This window comes from Asparagus officinalis, chromosome 7 (genome assembly GCF_001876935.1).
Source record: "Asparagus officinalis chromosome 7, Aspof.V1, whole genome shotgun sequence".
NCBI classification, from domain to species: domain Eukaryota; kingdom Viridiplantae; phylum Streptophyta; class Magnoliopsida; order Asparagales; family Asparagaceae; genus Asparagus; species Asparagus officinalis.
The window spans coordinates 73,226,128-73,236,027 of record NC_033800.1 but is presented as its reverse complement, the minus strand read 5'-3'; the positions used below and the strand labels follow the sequence as shown (position 1 = coordinate 73,236,027).

General features: G+C 38.5%; 1 pseudogene; it reads left to right on the top strand.

Annotated features, from left to right (window-relative positions):
• On the top strand, window positions 299-9,603 carry LOC109849495 (annotated as a pseudogene).

The following is a 9,900-nucleotide window of genomic DNA, read 5'->3' as shown; positions in this document are numbered from 1 at the left end:
CATCCTACCGGTGTTAATCCTGAATCTGGTGGTGACGAATCTACGGCACCAAGAGCTCCAAAAAGGCCGAGGTCTGATGTATGGAATTTTTTTGAGAAGATAGACGTCACCAAGGATGAACACGGTAGGATCATCTCTCAGAATGCGAAATGTGCGTTGTGCGGCCAGATATTCAAAGCTCATCATAAGAGCGGCACCAACCATCTCAAACGGCATATTGAAAAACACAACAAAGGCCAAAATCTACAAGGTGATATCCGGCAGTCTATGCTTTCCCAATCATCCTCTTCAGGTACCCCCGTTCGGGGAGATCTTCCGGCCGGACAACTTCGTGTTCGGGCAGAACGGGGCCGGGAACAACTGGGCGAAGGGGCACTATACCGAGGGGGCGGAGTTGATCGACCCGGTTCTGGATGTTGTTAGGAAGGAGGCAGAGAATTGTGACATGCTGCAAGGTACATACATATATAATCTAGTTATATATCCTTCTGATGTATATATCATTAATCTGGATATTCAATTAGACATTACAAATTTAAAATTTGTGTTACCATCCTCTCTTAATTTGGGCCGTATATTGATAATTTCTAGATATCTGATTCAAATGTCGTCGTTGGCTCAATGATGCGACCGGTAATTATCTACACGTTACCATATACTAGAACAACTTATATATCGTAGAAATTAATGTGATGAGTAACAGCTGTTTCGCTTTTCTCTGAATAATAATAACATTGATCGTTCCTATTGTTAAACCTGTCACTCAACGTACAATATTTCTTGCTATATATAGGGTTTCAGATATGTCATTCACTGGGAGGAGGAACAGGCTCCGGGATGGGGACCTTACTTCTATCGAAAATCCGCGAGGAGTACCCGGACAGGATGATGATGACGTTCTCGGTGTTCCCGTCCCCGAAGGTGTCCGACACGGTGGTGGAGCCGTACAACGCGACGCTGTCGGTCCACCAGCTGGTGGAGAATGCCGATGAGTGCATGGTGCTGGACAATGAGGCGCTCTATGATATCTGCTTCAGGACTCTGAGGCTCACCAATCCTAGCTGTAAGTGATGCTTAATTTCCATAATGTGGTAGGATGAGTAAATATTGTAGATCGTGTGAAATCAGCGGTATTGATCGTCACGATCTGTGAAAGGTTATACGGTGATAATATTAATTGGGTTTTAATTAAGGTGGCAGAACCTAAGGTCGAGTTGGAATCGATTTCGGTAGCTTGAGTTCGTAAGAAAATCCCAAAGAATTGGATCTTGTAGGCTCACAAATGACACAAAATCCAAAAGAAGTTTGATCTATTTTTGAGATAATCTAAAAAAGTTTAAAAATGTCATTTGACTACTTCCAAAACTTAATTTCTTAATTAATCCAAAATTTAAGTTGGGGGTTGCCTAGCTATGTTGACTCTAAAGTTTACGAACTTAGAGCTCTCCCAAATGAAGACAAAGAACTTACTTTTATTTATTCAATTTTTTTCTTGATGAAAACAATGATTACAATAGCCCTTTATATAGGCTTCAAATACAAAACGTATAGACATACAAATAGTCACAAATTAAACTCCTATTTTAATGTCATAAAGATAAAACATCATAAATAAGTGAGTAACTCTTATTCTTCCATAACCTATGTCTCTTCCCATTCTAAACTTATTACCCTTGCAGTTCTAAAACTCATGCTATTAACCTCATTTATTCTAACATTTTAATTTGATATTCCAACACGCCCCTTCAAATCAAAATGTCTTTATGTCAAGCAAATAGGACATCAATCCATTGTCTGTCATCTCAAATTCATTGAACATTGTCGTCTTGAATTCAGCAAGCATCTCGGTACTACTTCTTGTGTACAATAAATCATCAATATAAAGATAAATTATTAGAAATTCGCCTTTATGGTTCCTCTTCATGTAGATGACATGTTCATAGGGACATTTAATGAAGCCATTTTGATAAAGATAGCCATCAATTCGGGCGTTCAACGCCCGTGGTGCCTGCTTTAAGCCATACAAGGCTTTATTCAAATGGTACACTTTGTCTTCTTGCCCTTTCACAAGAAAGCCTTCTGGTTGTTACACGTACACCTCTTCCTCAAGAACGCCATTGAGGAATGCTGACTTGACATCCAAATGATATATATTCTACCTGTAATGAGCTGCAAGTGAAATTAATAGTCTCACTGTATCTAGTCGAGCAACCGGAGCAAAGACTTCTTCATAGTCGATGCCGTACTTTTGTTTGTAACCTTTCGCTACAAGCCTCGCCTTGTTCCGATTAACTTCACCATTTGATGTGCGCTTGAACTTGTACACCCACTTGACCCCTATTGCCTTGTGATTTTGTGGAAGAGTTGTCAACTCCCAAGTGTCATTCTTTTAGATAGCGTGGATCTCCTCCTCCATTGTTGTTCGCCAACAATCTTCTTTTACGGCTTCTTGAAAGGTGAGAGGTTCATGATCAGCATATAAGCAAAAGAGATTTGACTCTTCGTCTTCTTCTATCTGCTCATAGATCTCCCTGAGGCTTCTCATTTTGATGGGAACTCGTTGCACGGTAGATCCGCTGCTACTACCTTCCCCACAAGATGGAGAACCTCTTGCAGGAGAGGGTGTAGAGTGTGGAGGAGATGGTGGTGTAGCTAGTGATGGTTCCTCATGTAGAGACTCATCAGGTTCATTCACCACAGGTTGATCTTTGGTAGTCTCTTCATTGCTCCAGTTTCATGCTTCTTCTTCATTAAAGACAACGTCTCTACTAACAACTAGTTTCTTGGTTAGTGGATTGTAGAGCTTGTATACCTTCGACTCCTTGCTATATCCGATGAAAATACATTTTTTACCGTGATTGTCAAGCTTCTTCCTTTTGACTTCAGGTACTTGAGCATATGCAACACACCCAAAAATTCGTAGGTGTGTCATACTAGGCGTGTAACCGCTCCATGCCTCTTGAGGTATCTTGTTCTTCACTATTTTTGTGGGGCATCGGTTGAGCAAATAAGCTGAGCACGCCACGGCTTCTGCCCAGAACTGCTATGGCAATCCCTTTTCTTTGAGCATGGTTCTTGTCATATTGAGGATGGTCCGGTTCTTTTTTTCTGCAATGTCATTTTGCTGTGGTGTGTAGGCAGTAGTAAACTGTCTCTTTATACCTTACTCACCACCTCGGTCAGATCGAAGAATTTTTAGCTTGTGGCTGCTCTCTGTGTCAACTAAAACTTTAAAATGCTTGAATGTAGTAAAGGCAGCAGAATTTTCTTTAAGAGTGTACACCCACAACTTTCTACTAAAGTCATCAATGAAGGTTATAAAATATCTATTACCTCCCAAAGAGACGGGATCGATCGGTCCGCAGATGTCGGTGTGAACAAGTTGTAATGGTGCCTTTGCTCTCCATGATTTTCCACTGGGAAAAGGAATTCGTGGTTGCTTGCCAATTACACAACCTTCACAAAAATGATTTGGTGGATTGATTATTGGTAGACCTCGTACCATGCTAGGTGTAGACAGTAACTTCAGGCCGCTGAAGTTTAGATGGCCGAAGCGAAGATTCCACCTCCATGACTCATTCTCCATGAGTCCTTGAAAATACTTGTCGACTTTCGTGTTTAGATGCAAGGGAAACATGCGGTTCCTTGTCATCTTAACACAAGCTATGAGGCCTCCATTTACATTTTTCAACCAAAGATGGTTGTTCTTCGTATATACTTTGTATCCCTTTCTGAGTAATTGACTGATGCTAAGAATATTACTTATCCTGTTAGGAATATAGTAAACATCGAAAATATACTTGGGCTTATCATCCCTTTGGTAGATTTTAATCTTCCCTTTGCCTTCAATCGTGAGTTTTAAAGAATCTCCAAGGCTCACACTTCCATGAACTCCTTCTGCGAGTTCCATGAAAAGTTTTTTCTTCCCGCACATGTGGTTGCTAGCACCCGAGTCAAGGTACCAAGCATCATTCTCAACACTTGAATCATCATTAGCAAGAAGAAGCGTAGAGTTGTTACCCACATCATTTGTTACTTCGGCAAGATTGGTTTGGTCTTCAGTTTTGTGCCTACAATCTAAAGCATAGTGCCCAAACTTATGAAAGTTATAGCACTGAACATACTTGTTGTTTCCACGCCCAGGTGTGGATCTTCCACGATTGCTTCGTCCTCGTCCTCTAAAGCTTTGGGTCTCCACTTGATTTTGAGTGGTTTACTATTGGGGACCACATCCCCTGCCTCTATCACGACTACGACCACGACCACGACCTCTACCTTGTGAGCATTGATTACTTAGAGTCAATGTTGACTCTAGTACTTGTTCCAAAACTATGGAACTAGCCTTCTTTTACATTCATTGTTCATGAACTTGGAGAGATCCCAAGAGCTCCTCTATTGAGATCTCCTCCAAATTTTTTGACTCCTCAATTGCCGTCACCACGTGCTCAAATTTTGGTGTGAGGGATCGGAGCAATTTCTCCATCACTCGAATGTCCTGTATCTTCTCTCCATTTCTCCTCATTTTATTCACAATTAGAAGTAATCGTGAATAATAATCGGAGATTTTTTCTTCATCTTTTATTTGAGCGGCTTCAAGATCACCCCTCAAAGTTTGGAGGCGAATTCGCTTCACCCGCTTGACACCTTTGTAGATGGTAGTAAGGATTTCTCATGCTTCCTTGCTCGTTGTTGCTTCGGCAACTCTCTCAAAGATAGTCTCGTCCAACCCTTGATAGAGTAGAAAACGACCCTTGCTATCCTTCTTTCTTTGCTCTCTGAAAGCCTTCTTCTCTTCGGCGGTGTAGGTGGCTTCTACTTCTAGTGTAGGTGCCGTGAACCCATCAATGATCAACTCCCACAACTCTTGAGAACCAAATAAGGCTCTTATTTGGATTGATCAACTCTCATAGTTATCTTTCAATAATTTGGGCACTTGAGGATTGACAATATTATTTGTGGTAGCCATGAGAAGAAGAGAGAATGAGAAAATTAGATCAAAAGGCTCTGATACCACTGTTGACTCTAAAGTTTACGAACTTAGAACTCTCCCAAATGAAGACAAAGAACTTACTTTTATTTCTTTAATTTTTTTTCTTGATAAAAACAAGGATTACAATAGCCCTTTATATAGGCTTCAAAAATAAAACGTATAGGCATACAAATAGTCATAAATTAAACTCCTATTTTAATGTCATAAAGATAAAATATCATAAATAAGTGAGTAACTATTATTCTTTCATAGCCTATGTCTCTTCCCCTTCTAAACTTATGACCCTTGCACTTCTAAAACTCATGCTATTAACCTCATTTATTCTAAACTTATGACCCTTGCACTTCTAAAACTCATGCTATTAACCTCATTTATTCTAACATTTTAATTTGATATTCCAACCCCTTGCACTTCTAAAACTCATGCTATTAACCTCATTTATTCTAACATTTTAATTTGATATTCCAACAAGCTATAAACCCGAAGTTTTACTCTCCTTTTTCTTAAGCCCACACATTTTCAAAGTTTTACCACAAATTTTCAGCTATGAATCCAAAGTATTATTTTCATTTATGTTGAGATTTTTTCAATATTAGTCCCTAAAATCTTCCATATTTTGAAATTTGCTATGCAAATCATTGAAAATTGCTATATTTTCTAATAAGTCTCTCCATTCAAGAGGAGAAGTAACAATTGGAAGAATTACCAAGTAAAATCTATTATTATAGACTATCACATAAAATCTATTATTATAGAGTATCAAATCTCCCAATTCTTATAAGTTGCTTCAAATTAATCTATTATGAAGAAGGGAGGGACTAAGTTATCAATATCTTAAGAATTGGAGGACTTAATAGCAATTTCAATGATGTCAGGGACTAATGCAAAATAGCCTATGATTTGATGGATATAATAGAAATTTGAATGATTGAGGTCTAATTTCAAAATGTGAATGATTTAAAGGACTAATATCAAAAAATCCTTATTTAAACTCATCCACTTCCAAAATTACTCTTTATGTATACACCAAAGCCTTAGCCCCATTCTCCCCCACTTCTTGAAAAGGGTTTTGCCTATAAGGCCATAGTTTTGTCCTTATTTAGTTTTTAACTGGCTTGCTTTTAAAATCACTCAAAACCCTGAAGTACTCTATTAAATTAATGTTAATTGTGAACAGACCCCTTGTAGCATCATTCAATTGCAAATACACCCCTTGTATTTCTATGTTTGGAAATAGACCCTTTGAGTGAAATTTTTTTACTCTTACATTATTTAAGAAGTTAGAGGAGGCATGGTAGACTCCCTATAGTTCTACTAGTGAAGATAGACTCTTGATTGTAATTTTTTTAACTTTTAGAGGATTGGAAAAAGTCCACCAAGGGGGTCTATTCGCACATGAGCTAATGCTACAGGGGGATCTATTTGCCACAAATAGAACTATATAGGTTCTATTCACAATTGGTGATACTACATAGGTCTATGCATATTTAACCCATAAATTAATTTTAAACCACTTTATATTTTAGCAATTTGATATAAAATGTAAGATGCTATATTTTATAGTTACTTGCTATTTTTTCCTACACCATTATATATGACTTATTTTTTAACCAAATACTCAAAAAAAAATCCCATTTTTATTCAATGTCTGGGCATCTAAGATTGCTGATGGGTTTTGTCCTATAAACCCAAAGTTATATCCATGTTTATTTTTAAGTCTACTCACTTACGAAAAGGGTTGTGTCTATAACCACCCCTATTTATTTTAAATCGATCAATTTTAAAAATTATCCTTAAACACAAGGTATATACTTCACCAAATTAATTTTTAATCACTATGTATTTCAACAGTTTAATATATAGTGGAAGTTGCAATTTTGCTGCTACATGCTATATTTTTGGTTCTAAGTAGATACATATAAAGATAAATATAATTAATAGCTTAATCCACATGCTCTACCGTTATTTTTTTTACTTTTCCACATTAATGCTGTGGCGAGTTAACTTTTCTCTATATCTTTTCTTGAAATATTGATCGAGTCAGGAGTAACAATATTCTTCTTTCCTTAAGTTTATAAAAAGTCCTAAGTGTTTCTTTCTTATATCTAGTAAGCATTTTCTTTTGAAACAATAAGCAGGGTGAGATACCCTACTCCTGGATATATGAATATATATTAAAAAGGATAACTAGTAGTTGTTACAAACTGACAATCTGGCAAAATTTAGAAGTGAAAAGAGATTAGAGGAAGATATAGGGAGTGAGGAGCGGACCTTGTCGTCACCCACTCACCAATAGCTTTCACGATATCAGAAACTCCCAGTATCAACCCAAAATATCACTGAACCTAAAACTGAAACCAACGAAAACAGAGCTGATGAAAACAAGAGCACGTTGATGGTGCCAAAAAAACAAAAGAATTCCTGCACAAGAGAGGGCAGAGAAAGAGAACAATCCTCAGCTACCCTCCACGAAGTTATCCCCTACTACATCCTCCGCTCCCCCACTGGCCAGATTGTTCAAACCAAGATCAATTGCCGCCTTGTGCTGTCTCTGTGCTTTTTTGATACCCGTAGCATCTGTTCAGAACAATATAAATCTGACAACATTAGAAGCAATCAGCTGGGGGTTCACTGCTTTATCATCAAAAATAAATTTGTTTCTACAGCTCCAAGTACACCAGCAAAAGGTAGGAATCAACCGTAAACAAAATTTGTGTTCAAAGACAGAATCAACTTAGGTTGTAGCAATTGCAGCTATCTGCAGCAAATCATACGTTTTCAAATTTATTATTATTATTATTTGGGTATTTTCTCAACTAGGACTGTGGCAGCAACAGAATATAACTCACTTTCTCAACCAAAATATTTTATTGGGGGTAACTACAGATACATTTTATGTACTATTAGATTGTAGTTATTTGCATCTCCCAAACCATTATTTTACTTTTTCTTCACTTTCACTTGTGTCACAAATTAAATTACCGGAGATTATGACAGCTTGATGTTGCGCAAGTAAACTAGAAATAGTTTAGTTTCCCCCAGTATCTTGGCCCCACCAAAGCATAAAGTATATCAAAATTCATGAATAAGCTGTTGGCTTGAAGTAGTCGAACTTGCTGATGGAGAGACTGCAGGAATTAAAACAGGTCTTTTCTTGGTATTGACCGAACAAACAAGAGAGCAGAACCTGCAGGAAAATACTATGGCCGAAAAACAGAGCCTGCAGGAAGGAAAAAAATAGAGGCAGGAACTTTTCTAGAGTTTATTCACGTTCTGAAAGAAAACAAAGACTTGTTTACATATATATAAACACTTAGGGATAAGATTACAACTCTAATCTTTATCCAATAACTAGAAAACTCTCTACTAACTAGTATTCTATTCTAACTAGAATTCTATCTACTAACTAGGATTCAAACTACCAATCCGGACTGATTAACAACTCACATAAGCTATAATTAAGTGACAAGTAGTTCCATTACTTCGTATTATACTTTTCTTTTAGCTTTTACAGTCGAGTTTCTTATATATAGATTGCAGCAAGGTTAATATAACACTAATTTTTTTATTAGAATTCATTTGAAATGTACTCATTTGCCCTTCATCATGAAAATTTGGTGATTTATTTTATTTTATTTTTACATTCTATACTATTAAAGTTTACATTGCCATGTCATGCATGATGACTCTACAGTTGGCGACCTGAACCACCTGATCTCCACCACAATGAGTGGCGCCACCTGCTGCCTCCGCTTCCCGGGCCAACTGAACTCTGACCTCCGAAAGCTCGCCGTGAACCTCATCCCCTTCCCCCGCCTCCACTTCTTCATGGTCGGCTTCTCCCCCCTCACCTCCGCCCGCAACATTGCATGTGCGCCGCTGACCCTCGCCACGGCCGCTACCTCACTGCCTCTGCCATGTTCCGTGGCAAGATGAGCACCAAAGAAGTCGACGAGAACCTCACCGCAGCCCAAAACAAGAACTCCTCCTACTTCGTCGAGTGGATACCCAACAATGTGAAATCGAGCGTCTGTGATGTCCCGCCAAAGGGGTTGACTATGTCGGCCACGTTTATGGGGAACTCGACGTCCATACAGGAGATGTTCAGGAGGGTGAGCGAGCAGTTCACGGCAATGTTCAGGAGGAAGGCCTTCTTGCATTGGTATACTGGGGAGGGGATGGATGAGATGGAGTTCACGGAGGCGGAGAGTAATATGAATGATTTGGTGTCGGAGTATCAGCAGTACCAGGATGCGGGATGCGGCGGTAGACGAGGAGGAGTATGGGGAGGAGCATGAGGAGGTGGAGGAGTGAGACAGAGGGAGCGCAAGGAGGTAGATGAGGAGCATGCGTGGGGAGGTGGAGCGAGGCAGAGGGGGAGTAAGCTGTAGGAGTACAATATATTTTCTTTTATTTTTTTTGATAAAAAGAAATTTTGCGTTTGTGTTGTTTCCTGATTTTACATGTCGTTGGTGTGTGCTTTTTGCCCCCCTTTTATTTGTTTGTTGTTGTTGTTAACAATGACAGTGATTGTATTATATAGAGATATTTGTATTCATAAGAATGCATGCATTGGTTGTTTACTTTGGTAAAACGAAATGTAGTTTTTAATATATTAGCATATGAGTTGTATTTATAAGAACGCTTGCATTGATTTGTTGAGTTCGGTGAAACGTAATAAAGTTTTTAATGAATTAGTATATGAGAAATTCAAGAGGACGTTTATGTAAACGTTATCACGTTGCTTATCAAGAAGCATGCACACTTGGGACGGTCCAGTACCTCATATGGCAAAACCTTGTCTCTCTTGTGGAGGGCTTAGATTCGATTCTTATGTGTGCAAAAGGAGCGAAAGGGAAAAAAAGAAGAAGAAAAGAAGAATAAGAAGAAGCATGAATACTTCACAAGTG